This window comes from Pogoniulus pusillus, chromosome 43 (genome assembly GCF_015220805.1).
Source record: "Pogoniulus pusillus isolate bPogPus1 chromosome 43, bPogPus1.pri, whole genome shotgun sequence".
In the NCBI taxonomy this organism is placed as follows: Eukaryota; Metazoa; Chordata; class Aves; order Piciformes; family Lybiidae; genus Pogoniulus; species Pogoniulus pusillus.
Window position 1 is genome coordinate 959,457 of NC_087306.1, and position 17,725 is coordinate 977,181.

A 17,725-nucleotide genomic window follows, 5' to 3' on the forward strand; every position below is an offset into this window, starting at 1 on the left:
TTTGGGCTACTTTGGCTAATTCGGCCCAGTTTGGTCCACTTCAGCCCATTCGGCCCACTTTGCCCCACCTTGGCCTACTTTGGCCCACTTTGGCCTAATTTGGTCAATTCAGCCCACTTTGGCCCACTTCAGCCAACTTTGGGCTACTTTGGCCAATTCCACCCAGTTTGGTCCACTTCGGCCCATTCAGCCCGCTTTCGTCTACTTTGGCCAATTTGGCCCACTTCGGCCCAGTTTGGCCCACTTTGGCCCACTTTGGCTGACTTTGGACCATTCAGCCCATTTTGGCTCACTTCGGCCCCCTTCAGCCCCCTCTGACCCATTCGGCCCACATCGGCCCACTTTGTCCCAGTTTGGTCCACTTCCGCAAATTCTGCCCACTTTGGCCCACTTCAGCCCACTTTGGCCTACTTTGGCCTAATTTGGTCAATTCAGCCCACTTTGGGCACTTTGGCCCACTTTGGCCAACTTTCACCCCCTTTTGCCCACTTTGGCCTACTTTGCCCAGTTCAGCCCAGTTTCGTCCACTTTGGTCCATTTTGGCTCATTTCGGCCAATTTGGCCCACTTTGGTCCACTTCGGCCCACTTGGCCCACTTTGGCCCATTCAGCCCATTTTGGCCCACTTCGGGCATTCATCCCGGTTTGGCCCACTTCGGCCCACTTTGGCCTACTTTGGCCCTCTTTGGCCTGCTTTGGCCAATGCAGCCCACTTTGACCCACTTCGGCCCATTCGTCCCAGTTTGGCCCACGTCGGCCCACTTTGGCCTACGTTTGCCAATTCAGCCCAGTTTGTTCCACTTAGGCCCCCTTTGGCCCAATTTGGCCCCCTTTGGCCCAGTTTGGCCCACTTGGGCGGAGTTTGGGCCATTTTGGCCCAGTTTAGCTCAGTTAGGCCCACTTTGGCCCAGTTAGGTCCCCTTCGGCCCAGTATGGCTCAGTTAGGCCCACTTTGGCCCAATTAGGCCAAGTTTGGCCCAGTTAGGTCCAACAGTAACCCACTTTGGCCCACTTTGTCCCACTTCGGTCCACCTCGGCCCACTTCGGCCCCGTTTGGCCCACTTCAGCCCAGTTTGGCCCACTTTGCCCAACTTTGGCCCACTCTGGCACAGTTAGGTCCAACTTTAACCCACATTGGCAGACTTTGGCCCACTTCGGCCAACTTCAGCCCACTTCGGCCCACTTTGGCCCAGTTCGGCCCACTTTGACCCACTTTGGCCCAGTTCGGCCCACTTTGGCCTTGTTAGGTCTAACTTTAACACACTTTGGCCCATTTGGATCCTCTTCGGCCACTTCGGCCCACTCCAGCCCAGTTTGGCCCAGTTAGGCCCACTTTGGCCCACTTTGGCCCCGTTTGCCCCAGTTGGGCCCACTTTGGCCCTATTGGGCCCACTTTGGCCCACTTTGGACCAGTTTGGCCCACTTAGGCCCCCTTTGGCCCAGTTAGTGTCACTTTGGTCCAGTATGGCTCAGTTAGGCCCGCTTTGGCCCAATTCAGCAGACTTTGGCCCAGTTAGGTCCAACTTTAACACACTTTGGCCCACTTTGGCCCACTTCGGCCACTTCGTCCCACTCCGGCCCGGTTTGGCCCACTTTGGCCCAGTTTGCCCCAGTTAGGCCCACTTTGGCCCTATTAGGCCCACTTTGGCCCACTTCGGACCAGTTTGGCCCATTTAGGCCCCCTTTGGCCCACTTAGGCTCCCTTTGGCCCAGTTAGGCCCACTTCGGCGAGGTTTGGGCCATTTTGGCCCAGTTTAGCCCAGTTAGGCCCACTTTGGCCCTGTTAGGTCCAAGTTTAACCCACTTTGGCCCACTTTGCCCAACTTTAGCCCACCTTGGCCCAGTTAGGTCTAACTTTAACCCACATTGGCACACTTTGGCCCACTTCGACCAACTTCAGCTCACTCTGGCCCAGTTTGGCCCAGTTAGGCCCACTTTGGCCCACTATGACCCAGTTTGCTCCAGTTAGGCCCACTTTGGCCCACTACAGCCCACTTCAGCCAACTTTGGCCCACTTTGGCCTACTTTAGCCCACTTCAGCCCCGTTCGGCCCACTTTGGCCCAGTTTGGCCCTTTTAGGCCCACTTTAGCCCATTTAGGCCCACTTTGGCCCGGTTAGGCCCTGTTTGTTCCAGTGAAGCCCAGTTGAGGCCAGTTTGGCCCTGTTAGGCCCATTTTGGCCTTTTTGGCCCACTTTGGCCCACTTCAGCCCACTTCAGACCAGTTTGTCCCTGTTAGGCCCACTTTGGCCCAGTTAGTCAACTTTTATCCACTTTGACCTACTTTGGCCCACCTCGGACCAGTTTGGCCCTGTTAGGCCAACTTTGGCCCAGTTAGGGCCCAGTTTGGCCCTGTTAGGCCCACTTTGGCCCAGTGAGGTCCAACTTTAACCCACATTGGCCCTGTTTGGCCCTGTTAGACCTCGTTTAGGCCCTGTTTGGCCCACTTTGGCCTAGTTTGCCCACTTTGGCTCACATGGCACACATTGGCCCACTTTGGCCCACTTTGGCCCACTACAGCCCACTTCGGCCTACTTTGACCCTCTTCGGCCCAGTTTGGCCCACTTCAGCCTACTTTGGCCCACTTTGGCCCACTTTGGCCAACTTTGGCCCAGTGAGACCTACTTTAGCCCACTTCGTCCACATCAGCCCTGTTTGGCCCACTTCAGCCCAGTATGGCTCAGTTAGGCCCACTTTGGACCAGTTAGGTCCAACTTTAACCCACTTTGGTCCACTTTGGCCCACTTTGGCCCGGTTAGGCCCGGTTTGGCCCAGTTAGGCCCAGTTAGGCCCTGTTTGTTTCAGTGAGGCCCAGATGCGTCCAGTTTGGCCCACTTTGGCCCACTTTGGACCAGTTAGGTCAAACTTTAACCCACTTTGCCCCACTTTGGCCCACTTTGGCCCGGTTAGGCCTGGTTAGGCCCTGTTTGGCCCAGTTAGGCCCATTGGGTCCAGTTTGGCCCACTTCGGCCCACATAGCCCACTTTGGCCCACTTTAGCCCACTTAGGCCCAGTTTGGCCTACTTTAGCCCACTTTGGCTCCATTTGGCCCACTTTGGCCCAGTTAGGTCCAACTTTAACACACTTTGGCCCACTTTGGCCCACTTTGGACCAGTTTGGCCTTGTTAGGCCCACTTTGGCCCTGTTAGGCCCACTTTGGCCCTGTTAGGGCCCATTTTGGCCCTGCTAGGCCCACTTTGGCCCAGTATAGGTCCAATTTTAACCCACATTGGCTCACTTTGGCCCAGTTAGACACGGTTTAGGCCCTGTTAGTCCCACTTTGGCCTAGTTTGGCCCACTTTGGCCCACTTCAGCCCAGTTTGGCCAATTTGGCCCAGTTTGCCCACTTCCATAAATATTGGCCCACATTGGCCTACATTGGCCTACTTTGGCCCTGTTGGGCCCACTTTGGCCCACTTTGGCCCTGTAGGCCCACTTTGGCCCAGTTAGGCCCACTTTGGCCCAGTTAGGTCCAACTTTGGCCTACTTGGCCCAGTTAGGCCCACTTTGGCCCTGTTAGGTCCAACTTTAACTCACTTTGGCCCACTTTGGCCCACTTTGGCCCACTTCAGCCCACTTTGGCCCAGTTCGGCCTGGTTAGGCCCGGTTAGTCCCGGTTTGGGCAGTTAAGACCCGGTTAGGCCCTGTTACGCCCAGTTGGGTCCAGTTTGGCCCAGTTTGGCCCAGTTGGGTCCAGTTTGGCCCACTTCGGCCCAGTTTGACCACTTCGGCCTACATTGGCCCACTTCGGCCCACTTTGGCCCACTATGGCCCACTTCAGCCTACTTTGGCCCTCTTCGGCCCACTTTGGCCCACCTCGGCCCCGTTTGGCCCAGTTAGGCCTACTTTGGCCCTGTTAGGCCTACTTTGGCCCACATTAGCCCACTTTGGCCCTATTAGGCCCACTTTGGCCCACTTCGGACCAGTTTGGCCCTGTTAGGCCTACTTTGGCCAGGATAGGCCTGGTTAGGCCCAGTTAGGCCCACTTTGGCCCAGTTAGGCCCATTGGGACCACTTTGGCCCACTTTGGCCCACATAGCCCACTTTGGCCCACTTTGGTCTACTTTAGGCCACTTCGGCCCCATTTGGCCCACTTTGGCCCAGTTAGGTCCAACTTTAACCCAGTTTGGCCCAGTTTTGCCCGGTTAGGCCCTGTTTGTTCCAGTGAGGCCCAGTTGCATCCAGTTTGGCCCACTTTGGCCCAGTTAGGTCCAACTTTAACCCACTTTGGCCTAGTTTGGCCCACTTCGGACCAATTTGGCCCTGTTAGGTCCAATTTTAACTCACTTTGGCCCACTTTGGCCCTGTTAGGTCCAACTTTAACCCTCTTTGGCCCACTTTGGCCCAGTTTGGCCCACTTCAGCCCAGTTTGGCCAAGTCGGCCCAGTTTGCCCACTTCCATAAATATTGGCCCACATTGGCCTACTTTGGCCCTGTTGGGCCCACTTTGGCCCACATCGGACCACTTTGGCCCAGTTAGGTCCATCTTTGGCCCAGTTAGGTCCAACTTTAACCCAATTTGGCCCACTTTGGCATACTTTAGCCCATTTCGGCCCCATTTGGCCCACTTTGACCCACTTTGGCCCTGTTAGGTCCAGTTTGGCCCAGTTAGGTCCAACTTTAACCCACTTTGTCCCACTTTGGGCCAGTTTGGCCCAGTTAGGCCCACTTTGGTCCAGTTAGGGCCCACTTTGGCCCTGTTAGGCCCAGTTTGGCCCAATTAGGTCCAACTTTAACCCACTTTGGCCCAGTTTGGCCCCATTTGTCCTGCTTAGGCCCAGATTGGCCCGGTTAGGCCCTTTTTGGCCCAGTTAGGCCCACTTTGGCCCACTTTGGCCCACATTGGCCCACTTTGGCCCAGTTCGACCCACTTTGGCCCACTTGGTTCCACTTCGGCCGGGCTTGGCGCAGTGTGGCCCGGTTTGGCCCGGTTAGCAACACATCCATGGCGAGAGATTGCTGTGCAATGCGACTGCACAAACCCAGGCGGTGGAGGTGTGAGCTGGGTGCAGTCAGCAGCGATGCTGATTCACAGATCAGTACCTATGCCGTGTGCAGAAGATACGTCACAGGTCGCTGCACAGCAGACAGACGTCTGCGCTATGGCCAGGTAGAGGTTGACACTCCACATACATACATCAGCGCAGCACATACAGGGATTTGCTACATTTATCTCCTGCCTATCCTGATTTCGCAGGTGAGTTTCTCTATGTTACGTACAGGTTATGCACCACAGACAGTCACACCCCATCAAAGCATGAAAGTTGTTTCCATATGATTGGTACTTTTAATCTACAAAAATCCATTGGCATGAAACACGAATATAGAAACCGCAGGGAATAGAGAGATTGGCTCCCAGAGAGTCAGAGACTCAGCAAGGTTGGAAGAGTCCTCCAAGAGCATCCAGCCCGACCTAGCACTTGCTGTTTGCATGTTTCATAGGTGAATGTCTATGAAATCAATCTATGTTGCTTCTATGCATATCTACATGTTATATGTATGCATACAACCATGGGATGTGCATGCACCCATGGGGAGATGGTGTGCACTGCATGGTTACATACCCTGGGCATGAGAGTCGTGTTTAGAGTGTAGATGTTTTAATCCATTTAAAAAAATCTATTCAGATGAACTGTAAAGATCTGAACATAGGTGATGGAGGTGTTCGCCAGGTTTATGATGATGATGTTGTCTTTATCTGTCAATCTGTGTGTGCATGAAATACAAATGCATAAGCATAGGCAACTGTCGTGGAAGGTAGTTTGCGGGAGGTTTATGGGGAGAACACGCGAGGCTGACTCGTAAAGATCAAGTGATTTATTGCTCAGATACGGAGATCTCCCTCCCGAAACTACATTACCCACGTAGATGCTTTATGAGGTTGCAGAGTAACATTTCAGAAAATGGCAAATAAAGAGTCTGTGGTTTTGAGAGTTGAGTCTCAGAAGTTATTTAGTCTTGATTTTAAGAGTTCATCAGCTACTCACTGTTCCAAGCCGTTTAGCAGGGTTGGAAGCTTGGGCGTTGTCCTTTCCTTTGTCAGGATCGAGCCCGGGCGGGCGGTCCGTCCTCCGCGGCCTTTGTATCAAGCGGGCCGGACCGGAGCTGGAGCAGGAGCAGGGCAGGCAGGCAAGCAGGCAGGCAGGCTAGTAAGCGAGCGAGCGGAGCAGGCTCCCGATCAAGGCAGCCACACCATTTTATAACGTTTTAAAAGAGCTGTGCTCACCAGTCCAGGCGATAGTTACGTTATTTTTACAGGTTGGTACAAAGTTATAATCAACCTGCACAATTGGACAATTCTTACCAAAACAACCTGTAAGACCACCCAAAGTTCGGCCCATCGACAGGTGGTCAGCGTGCATGAGAACCAAGGCCGATAGCTGGAAAACATTGGCCGATGTTTACCTTTTATCTTGATTAGGGAGGAAACTTCTCATGGGACTGGAAGATTGTTTTGGTTTTTTGATGCTTTTGGCCTTCAATGTGAGGCACTAACATGCACAACAAATGCCTGCTAGAAGGGGCTTTGCTACCCTCCATGACAGATCTTTGCTATGTATTTACTGTTTCTATTGATTTTATAGATGAATTTATCCATGTTTTGTTGGGATTATACGCACTGTATGGCTACATCCCATATACATCAGAGTTATTTTTATAGTCTATATTTTAATACATAAAAAAGTCTACTTAGATGAACTATAAATATCTAAACATAGGCAATGCAGACCTTTGCTAGATTCATTTACTACTGTTGTGGAGGCAGGAATTAATGTGTTGCCGAGTAGGGAATTTTTATACAAAAATAGTTATTTCATTTTCCCAAAAACCCATCCCCAAAACTATATATACAAAGATTAATGTAGTTTAATTAGCAGATTCAGTTGCTTGAGAATTATCTACAGGGATACCATTGATAATCTGACTATTTTGGAAGTCAGAAGTTGGAAAAGGCTTTAGCTATTGAATTATAGCAGTTTTCTTCCTGATAAAGCGGAGCTGAGCCAAAATAATTCAGCTCAGGCTGACTTCCTGGTGAGGTCTGTCCCTCTGTTCCTTTTCAGCAGTTGCAGGTGGATCCTTAAGGGTCGTTAGGCTTACAAAGGGTGTCAATAGGTGAAGCAGTCTTTGAAGATCTCTCTGTATCCAGCTTAGGCACGCGAGGCGAGAGAGGTGGGGGAGCAGGAAGGTTCAGGCAGTAGCCAACTCCAAGCTGGATGAACTCCAAAGCGGGAACTCCTAAAGGCGGGAAGACCCCAATATTTATACCCTCGCTAGACAAAGGGCAGAATTACCACACCTTAGGTGCAAAAGTGCACAGCCAATCCCAGCCCGATTCCAGCGCGGGCACTGCACAGGGCACTCCTCGTGCGGGCAGGACCCCTTTGCTCACCCCCTCCATGCCCGCAGGGCAGGCGGGGTGGGGGGGGAACCAGGCGGTTTTCCCTCTCCCCCGAAGTCACAGCAGGAGAGGAATCTAGGGGTATACAGGACTCCAGGACAACTACCTATATTGATTTAATAGGTGAATTTGTTATGTACAGATTATGCACAATAGTTACATACCCTATGGGCAATAAACAGAGTCGTTTTTGCAGGGTGATAGATGTCGTCTGTGTAAATCTCTGTTCGCATGCAACACAAACACAGGAGCTTAGGAAGTGCAGATCCCTGCTACGGATTTGGTTATTTTGTCTGCAGAGCCGGTAGAGAGCGCAGCGGACATTGCTTTGCTTCAACTCTGGCCTTCTGCTCTGCCTTTGCTATTTCGTGGATCGGGGACCTCCAGGTAGGCAGGGGGGGTCGGCAGGGTTGTTACCTCGCGGGATTGAGTGGGGCTGTGATGCGGGCTCGAGACGTCTGCCGCGGGAGGCTTAAAACCCGCCGGGGCAGTGCGCGCGATGCCATTGTGGCTGCAGAGCCACAGCCACAGCCTGCCCATGGCTGCAGAGCCGATAGAGAGCTGCCTGCCCGCGGCTGCAGAGCCGATAGAGAGCTGCCCGCCCGCGGCTGCAGAGCCGATAGAGAGCTGCCCGCCCGCGGCTGCAGAGCCGATAGAGAGCTGCCCGCCCGCAGCTGCAGAGCCACAGCCACAGCCTGCCCACGGCTGCAGAGCCGATAGAGAGCTGCCTGCCCGCGGCTGCAGAGCCACAGCCACAGCCTGGCCACGGCTGCAGAACCGATAGAGAGCTGCCTACCCGCGGCTGCAGAGCCGATAGAGAGCTGCCTGCCCGCGGCTGCAGAGCCGATAGAGAGCTGCCTGCCCACGGCTGCAGAGCCGATAGAGAGCTGCCTGCCCGCGGCTGCAGAGCCGATAGAGAGCTGCCTGCCCGCGGCTGCAGAGCCGATAGAGAGCTGCCTGCCCACGGCTGCAGAGCCGATAGAGAGCTGCCTGCCCACGGCTGCAGAGCCACAGCCACAGCCTGCCCACGGCTGCAGAGCCGATAGAGAGCTGCCTGCCCGCGGCTGCAGAGCCACAGCCACAGCCTGCCCACGGCTGCAGAGCCGATAGAGAGCTGCCTGCCCGCGGCTGCAGAGCCACAGCCACAGCCTGCCCACGGCTGCAGAGCCGATAGAGAGCTGCCTGCCCGCGGCTGCAGAGCCGATAGAGAGCTGCCCGCCCGCGGCTGCAGAGCCGATAGAGAGCTGCCCGCCCGCGGCTGCAGAGCCGATAGAGAGCTGCCCGCCCGCGGCTGCAGAGCCGATAGAGAGCTGCCCGCCCGCGGCTGCAGAGCCGATAGAGAGCTGCCCGCCCGCGGCTGCAGAGCCGATAGAGAGCTGCCCGCCCGCGGCTGCAGAGCCGATAGAGAGCTGCCCGCCCGCAGCTGCAGAGCCACAGCCACAGCCTGCCCACGGCTGCAGAGCCGATAGAGAGCTGCCTGCCCGCGGCTGCAGAGCCACAGCCACAGCCTGGCCACGGCTGCAGAACCGATAGAGAGCTGCCTACCCGCGGCTGCAGAGCCGATAGAGAGCTGCCTGCCCGCGGCTGCAGAGCCGATAGAGAGCTGCCTGCCCACGGCTGCAGAGCCGATAGAGAGCTGCCTGCCCGCGGCTGCAGAGCCGATAGAGAGCTGCCTGCCCGCGGCTGCAGAGCCGATAGAGAGCTGCCTGCCCACGGCTGCAGAGCCGATAGAGAGCTGCCTGCCCACGGCTGCAGAGCCACAGCCACAGCCTGCCCACGGCTGCAGAGCCGATAGAGAGCTGCCTGCCCGCGGCTGCAGAGCCACAGCCACAGCCTGCCCACGGCTGCAGAGCCGATAGAGAGCTGCCTGCCCGCGGCTGCAGAGCCACAGCCACAGCCTGCCCACGGCTGCAGAGCCGATAGAGAGCTGCCTGCCCGCGGCTGCAGAGCCGATAGAGAGCTGCCCGCCCGCGGCTGCAGAGCCGATAGAGAGCTGCCCGCCCGCGGCTGCAGAGCCACAGCCACAGCCTGCCCACGGCTGCAGAGCCGATAGAGAGCTGCCCGCCCGCGGCTGCAGAGCCGATAGAGAGCTGCCCGCCCGCGGCTGCAGAGCCACAGCCACAGCCTGCCCACGGCTGCAGAGCCGATAGAGAGCTGCCTGCCCGCGGCTGCAGAGCCGATAGAGAGCTGCCTGCCCGCGGCTGCAGAGCCACAGCCACAGCCTGCCCACGGCTGCAGAGCCGATAGAGAGCTGCCCGCCCGCGGCTGCACAGCCGATAGAGAGCTGCCTGCCCGCGGCTGCAGAGCCGATAGAGAGCTGCCTGCCCGCGGCTGCAGAGCCGATAGAGAGCTGCCTGCCCACGGCTGCAGAGCCGATAGAGAGCTGCCCGCCCGCGGCTGCAGAGCCACAGCCACAGCCTGCCCACGGCTGCAGAGCCGATAGAGAGCTGCCTGCCCGCGGCTGCAGAGCCGATAGAGAGCTGCCCGCCCGCGGCTGCAGAGCCACAGCCACAGCCTGCCCACGGCTGCAGAGCCGATAGAGAGCTGCCTGCCCGCGGCTGCAGAGCCGATAGAGAGCTGCCTGCCCGCGGCTGCAGAGCCGATAGAGAGCTGCCTGCCCACGGCTGCACAGCTGATAGAGAGCTGCCTGCCCGCGGCTGCAGAGCTGATAGAGAGCTGCCTGCCCACGGCTGCACAGCTGATAGAGAGCTGCCCACCCGCGGCTAGGATTTTTTGGGTTTTTTTGGTCTGTTTATAACTGTCACTAACACTGTGCACTATGCCTCTTACTCGTACCATGAAGGGCAGAAAAAGCGTGTGCACCCAGACAGATTTGGCCCAACAACACACAGGAGTCCAGGCTACTGGCTGCAGGGAGCGCTGGAGCCTCTCACTTGCCATAGAGGGAGAAGGGGTGAACAATTGCGCCAGGTGTGAGCAGGTGAACTTTCTCCTCACCTTGGTGGCAGAACTGAAAGATGAAGTGGCTGGGCTGAAGGACTAAGTACCCAGGCTCAGGTCAATAAGGGAAAACGAAAGGGAGCTGGATCTGTGGGAGCAGGCACTGCAGATCGCCCCTGCTAAGAGAACTGTTCCTGGAAGCAGGGAGGGATGGGTACAGATCCCTGTCAGAGGCAGCGAGGGAAATCCATCCCGGCCCTCTCCTCCTCCTCCATTGCCCTTGCACAACAAGTATGAGGCCCTGCATGTAGAGGGCAGGGAGGATGAGAGGGCTGAGGAGCAGCCATCTGGGATGATGCCTAGGGTGGAGCAGTCCCCACCAACTGTGGTGACCAGCTCCACAAAAAAACAAGAAAAAGAGAAGGGTCATAGTTGTTGGGGACTCAGTCTTGAGGAGGACAGAGGGACCCATTTGTCATCCCAACTCATCCCACAGGGAGGTCTGCTCCCTTCCGGGTGCCCAGGTTAGGGACATCACCAGGAGACTCCCTAACCTAATCCGGCCCTCTGATTATTACCCCTTACTGGTAATACAGGCTGGCAGGGATGAAATTGAAAAGAGGGGGACCAGGGCAATTAAAAAGGAATTCAAGGCCCTGGGGAAATTGATAGATGGGGTGGGTGCACAGGTGGTGTTCTGCTCAGTTCCCTCTGTGGCAAGAGAGTTCACAGAGAGGAACAGCAGAACCTATGACATCAACAGCTGGCTCAAGGGATGGTGCCAGCAGCGGCACTTTGGGTTCTTTGACCAGGGGGAAACTTTTACTTAGCCAGACCTGCTTGATCCTGGTGGGGTGCAGTTGTCTAGGAGGGGCAGGAGAGTCCTGGCACTGGAGTTGGCAGGGCTCATTAGGCAGGCTTTAAACTAGGTCTGAAGGGGGTGGGTGAGGCAATTACTGTCTCTGAGAAGGAGAGAGTGGGAAGGAAACTAGGGACAATTGAGGAACCCAGAGCCCAGCTGAAGTGCATCTGCACCAATGCACGCAGCTTGGGTAACAAGCAGGAGGAACTGCAAGTCCTGGTCCACCAGGGTGACTATGAGATAGTTGCCATTGCAGACACTCGGTGGGATGACAGGCATGGTTGGAGTGCTATACTGGGGGGATATAACCTCTTCAGGAGAGACAGGCAAGGGAGAAGAGGAGGAGGGGTGGCCCTGTATATTAGGGAGTCACTCCTTGCCACTGAGCTTGAGGTGAGGGACGAAGGGGTTGAGAGTTTGTGGGTTAAAATCAGAGGGAGGACTAAAAAATCTGACATCCTGGTTGGAGTCTGTTACAAACCACCCAACCAGGATGAGGAAACAGATGAGATATTTTACAAACAGCTGGAGGCTGTCTCAAGATCTTCAGATCTTGTCGTTGTGGGTGGCTTTAACCTGCCAGATATCTGCTGGGAACTTAATTCAGCAGAGAGGAGGCAGTCCAGGAGGTTTCTAGAGTGCATGGAGGACAGCTTCATGACCCAGCTGTTAAGTGAGCCTACTAGGGGTCAAGCTCAGCTTGACCTGCTGCTGTCCAACAGAGAAGGGCTGGTAGGAGATGTGGCAGTGGGAGGCTGCCTGGGGTGTAGTGATCACGAGTTAGTGGAGTTTTCAATATGCAGGGAGGTAGGGAGGCACTACAACAAAACCTACACCTTGGACTTTCGGAGGCCAAACTTTAATTTGCTTAGGAAACTTATTTGCAAAGTCCCCTGGGCAGCAGTCCTTGGGAACAAAGGGGTCCAGGATGGTTGGACCTACTTTAAACAGGAGCTCTGAAGGCACAGGAGCTGGCAGTTCCCATGTGCCAAAAGATGAGCCGGCGGGGAAGGCGACCAGCCTGGATGAGCAAACAGCTCCTGAAGGAATTGGGGGGAAAAAAGAGGGTGTATCACCTCTGGAAGGAGGGGAAGGCTTCTCCTGACGTGTTTAAGGAGGTAGCCAGATTATGCAGGAGAAAAATTAGAGAGGCTGAGGCCCAGCTAGAACTTAGGCTGCCACCTCTGTGAAGGACAATAAAAGCACTTTTATAAATCTGTCAGTGCTAAAAAGAAGGGCAAGAAGAACCTCCACTGCTTACTGGACCAGGAGGGGAACACTATAACTGATGACAAAGAAAAGGCTGAGGTCCTGAATGCCTTCTTCGCCTCAGTTTTCAGCAGTAAGGAGGGAGGAGTTCAGGGCAAGTGGCCTCTTGAACTGGGGGATGGGGTTGGGGAGCAGTGTGTTCCCCTGGAAATTCATGAAGAATTAGTTCAGGACCTGCTGAGCCACCTGGACACCCACAAGTCCATGGGACCAGATGGGATCCATCCCAGGGTGCTGAGAGAGCTGGCAGCTGAGCTGCCCAGCTGCTCTCCATCATTTTCCAGCAGTCCTGGCTCACCAGAGAGGTCCCAGGAGACTGGAAACTGCCAACGTGGTCCCCATCCACAAGAAGGGTGGGATGGAGGAACCTGGGAACTACAGACCTGTCAGCCTGACCTCAGTGCCAGGGAAACTGATGGAGCAGGTTATCCTGGGGGTGATAAGAGCGCACCTGAGGGATGGCAAAGGGCTCAGGTCCAGCCAGCATGGATATAGGAAGGGCAGATCCTGCCTCTCCAACCTGATCTCCTTCTATGATCAGGTGACTGCTTGGTGGATGTGGGGAGGCCTGTGGATGTGCTCTGTCTGGACTTCAGCTGGCAGCTGTCACTAGTGGTGTCCCTCAGGGATCAGTGCTGGGTCCCATCCTCTTTAACATCTTCATAGATGATCTGGATGAGGGCATCGAGTCAGTCATCAGCAAGTGTGCAGATAACACCAAGCTGGGGGCAGATGTGGCTGGGTTGGAGGGCAGAAGGGCTCTGCAGCAGGACCTTGACCGCCTGGACAGATGGGCACAGCCCAAGGGGATGGAGTTCAATAGCTCCAAGTGCAGGGTGCTGCACTTTGGCCACAACAACCCCATGCAGAGATACAGGCTGGGGTCGGAGTGGCTGAGAGCAGCCCAACAGAGAGGGATCTGGGGGTGCTGATTGATACCCACCTGAACATGAGCCAGCAGTGTGCCCAGGTGGCCAAGAGGGCCAATGGCATCCTAGTCTGCATCAGGAATGGTGTGGTCAGGAGGAGCAGGGAGGTCATTCTGCCCCTGTACTCTGCACTGGTTAGACCACACCTTGAGTACTGTGTTCAGTTCTGGGCCCCCCAGTTTAGGAGGGAGATTGAGATGCTTGAACATGTCCAGAGAAGGGCAACGAGGCTGGGGAGAGGCCTTGAGCACAGCCCTACGAGGAGAGGCTGAGGGAGCTGGGATTGGTTAGCCTGGAGAAGAGGAGGCTACCTGAGGGGTGGTTGTGGCCAGGAGAAGGTTTCTCTTCTCTCAGGTGGCCAGCACCAGAACAAGAGGACACAGCCTCAGGCTGCACCAGGAGAAATTTAGGTTTGAGGTGAGGAGAAAGTTCTTCCCTGAGAGAGTCATTGGACACTGGAATGGGCTGCCTGAGGAGGTTCTGGAGTCGCCGTCCCTGGAGCTGTTCAAGGCAGGACTGGACGTGGCACTTGGTGCCATGGTCTGGCCTTGAGCTCTGTGGTAAAGGGTTGGACTTGATGATCTGTGAGGTCTCTTCCAACCATGGGGATACTGTGATACTGAGATAACACCAACCCTAACAGACCCGAACCCTAACTCCTAAACCCAAACCTCACCCTAACCACTTAACCCTTACTCTAACCCCAAACCTAATGGGTGACTAACCCTAACCCAACCCTAACCCCTAACTGTAACCCTAATCTCACCCTAACCCCTAACCCTAATCCTAACCCTAAACCCAAACCCTAACCCTAAACCTGAACCCTAACCCTAACCAAACAGCAGCCACAGGGAACACATTACACTACAGAAGGAAACTACCTAACAGCAAATGCCTTTTGCCAGTGTTTGAGGCTCCTAGAGAGGAGTAGAATGGTGCATGCTATTCAGGCCTAGGCTGTTCCTGGCTGGAGGTATCAGTGCAATGACCAGCTGCTTTATCTAATCAGGTTTTTTTGCTGGTCCGAACAGCAGCCGAAGGGAGCACATTGGTGTTTTAAAATGAAATGAATATGACTTAGAAGCAAATGTCTTTTGGCAGTGTGTGAGGTTCCTAGAAAGGAGTAGAATGGTGCATGCTATTCAGGCCTGGCCACTCCTGTCTGGAGGTATGAGGAGAATGAACGGATGCATTTTCTAAGCAGTTTTTATGCCTCTCTGAACAGCAGACAAAGTTAACAAGTTTGGGTTTAAAAGAAAACAACAACAACAACCCAGAAGCAAATGTCTTTTGCCAGTGTGTGAAGCTCCTAAAAAGGAGTAGAATGGTGCATGCTATCCATGCCTAGGCCATTCCTGGCTGGAGACATCAGCGGAATGAACAGCTGCATTTCCTAAGCATTTTTTGTGCCAGTCCAAGCAGCAGGCAAAGGGAACACATTGTACTAGAAAAGGAAAGTACCTAGGAGCAAATGTCTTTTGCCAGTGTGTGAGGCTCCCAGAAAGGAGTATTATGGTACATGCTGTTCAGCCCAGGTCATTACTGGCAAGAGTTATCACCAGAATGAACAGCTACATTTTCTAAGCAGTCATGCCAGTCTGAACACCTGCTGAAGGGAACACGTTGGTGTTGAAAAGGAAACGACAACGACCAAGGAGCAAATGACTTTTGCCAGTGTGTGAGGCTCCTAGAAAGGAGTAGAATGGTGCATGCTATTGAGGCCTAGGCCATTCATGGCTGGAGTTATCACTGGAATGAGCAGCTACATTTTCTAAGCAGTTTTTGTGCCAGTCTGAAGTGCAGCTAAAGGGAACACATTCATGTTCAAAAGGAAGCGACACCAATCTGCAAGCAAATGTCTCTTGCCACTGTGTGAAGCTCCTAGAGAGGAGCAAATGGTGCATGCTACTCAGGCAATACCAGGAGTGAATAGCTCCCATGGCACCCACCAGCTCCAATGACAGGATGAGGGGCACCCACAGCCCCAGTGACAAGCTGAGCAGCATCCAACAGCCCTGAAGCCAAGTTCAGGGGTCACCCTTGGCATCCAGAGCCCCAATGCCAGGGTGGTGGCTTACCGAGATGCAGTGCCACCTCCCCGCAGTCGCTGTCATCCTCTGCCAGCAGGAGGCAGCTGTAGGTGCCAGCATCACCGTTGCACAGCCCCCACAGCTCCAGAGCCCCGGGGGTGCCATTGTATGTCACCAGCGTGGCACGGTCCCCGTAGGGTGGGTGGCAGTGGGCCTGACCCTGACTCTGGCTGCAGACGATTGCAGCAGTGTCTGTGGTGCCCGCAGTGCCATCTCAGAAATGACAGCACATGATCTGCAGCTGGCCCAGGGGGGCACCAGCTGCAGGGCACCCTAGAGTGACGTTGGCACCCAGCATGACTTTGACCTGCACCTGCCCCCATGAGAGGCACAGCTCACAGCCCATCGAGGTGGTACCATGGCCTGGGGACAAGGAGGGAGTATCACATGGTGTGGTCACAGGGTGGGACAATGTGGACTGGCACCGTGGGCATGGGGACACCACTGAGGGCACCCTGAGGACTGTCACCATGCCCTGGGAGACACTGTTGAGGACCCTGGGGATTGTCAGTGTCCCATGGCCATGGGGACACTGCTGGGGGCACCCTGGGGACTGTCACTGAGCCATTGAGGACAGTGTTGAGGGGTTCTGGGGACTGTCACTGTCCCATGGTCATGGGGACACTGCTGGAAGGACCTTGGGGACTGTCACAGCCACTGGGACGTTGGTGAGGGACCCTGGGGACTGTCACCATGCCCTGGGGACTTTCTGCTGGGGAGGGACCTTGGCGGCGGTTGCCATGCCACAGGAGACATCTTTGAGAGGCTCGGGGGACTGTCACTGTCCCCTGTCCATGGAGACACTACTGGAGGAGTCTTGGGGACTGTCCCCTCCCCATAGCATGTCCCTGACAGGGCCTTACCACTGTGGGACCCTCGAGGACCATCATGGTGACAGGAGTGGGACACGGGGACAAGGACACCACCACCCCAAACCTCTCCCAGTTCTCCCCAGTTCCACCCCAGCACTCCCAGAGCAGGGACTCCCCACAGCCCCCTCCCCCAAAGTCCCCCTTCCCAGTAGCTCCCGATACCCTCCCAGCAACTCGCAGTAGCTCCCAGTAGTTCCCAGTACCTTCCCAGTTAACCCCCCCACTCCCTTGCCAGCAGTTCCTAGTTCTCTTCCAATAGCTCCCAGTACTCCTCAGTACCCTCCCAGTAGCTCCCAGTAGCTGCCAGTACCTCCCCAATATGTTCTCAGTAGCCTCCCAGTAGCTTTTCAGTACCCTCAGTACCCTTCCAGTAGTGACCAGAACCCTCCCAGTAGCTCCTAGCAGCTCCCAATACCTTCCCAGTAGCTCCCAATGCCCCCTAGTACCCTCCCAGTACCCTCCAGTACCCTCCCCATACCCCCCCAATACCTTCCCAATACCATCCCAAAACCCTCAGTACCAAAAAAGTCCCCTCCCAGTAGCTCCCAGTACCCCTCAGTACCCTCCCAGTAGCTCCCAATACCCTCCCGGGGGGCAATGGCTCCGGGGGGTGGGACGGGAGGGGAGGGGGCGGCACCGAGAAAGGAGGAGGAGGAGAAGGGGGGAGACACACACGATGGTGACAAAGCCACCACACCCCTTGGGCTGGCAGGGGGTGGGGGCTGACCCCGAGGACCCCCACACCCCTCCCCGCCAGCCCCAGGGGTAGGGACAGGAACAATGGTGCCCCTCCAAGACACGTGGCACTGTTGTCACCTCCTTTGTCCTTGTTGTCATCTCCAGATCGTGGTGTCACCCCCGTGGTGCCACTCAGGGGGTGTCACCTTCAGGTGCCACCCAGAAGGTCATTATCAGTCCCCCAGGTACCATCTAGAGTGTCACTGTCACCTCCTATGTGTCACTCCGGGAGTCAATGTCACCTCCATGTGCCCTTGGGGGGTGATTGTCACCTCCATGTATCACCTAGAGTGTCATTGTCACCTCCCTGTGTCACTCAGGCCTTCATTGTCACCTTCATGTGTCACTCGGGGGTCATTATCACCTCCAGGTCCCACCTAGCGCATCATTGTCACCTCCATGTATCACTCAAGTCTTCATTGTCACCCCCATGTCCCACCCAGAGGGTTGTCACTGGAGGAGGTCATTGTCACCTCCAGGTCTCACCTGGAATATCATTGTCACCTCTGTGTCCTACCTAGAGCATCATTGTCACCTCCACATCTCACTCAGGGAGTCTCTGCCACCTCCATGTCCCACCTGCAGTGTCACTGCCACCCCCAGGTCCCATCCAGAGCATCACTGTTCTCTCCACACCCACCCAAAGGACCTTCGCCCCTGGTGC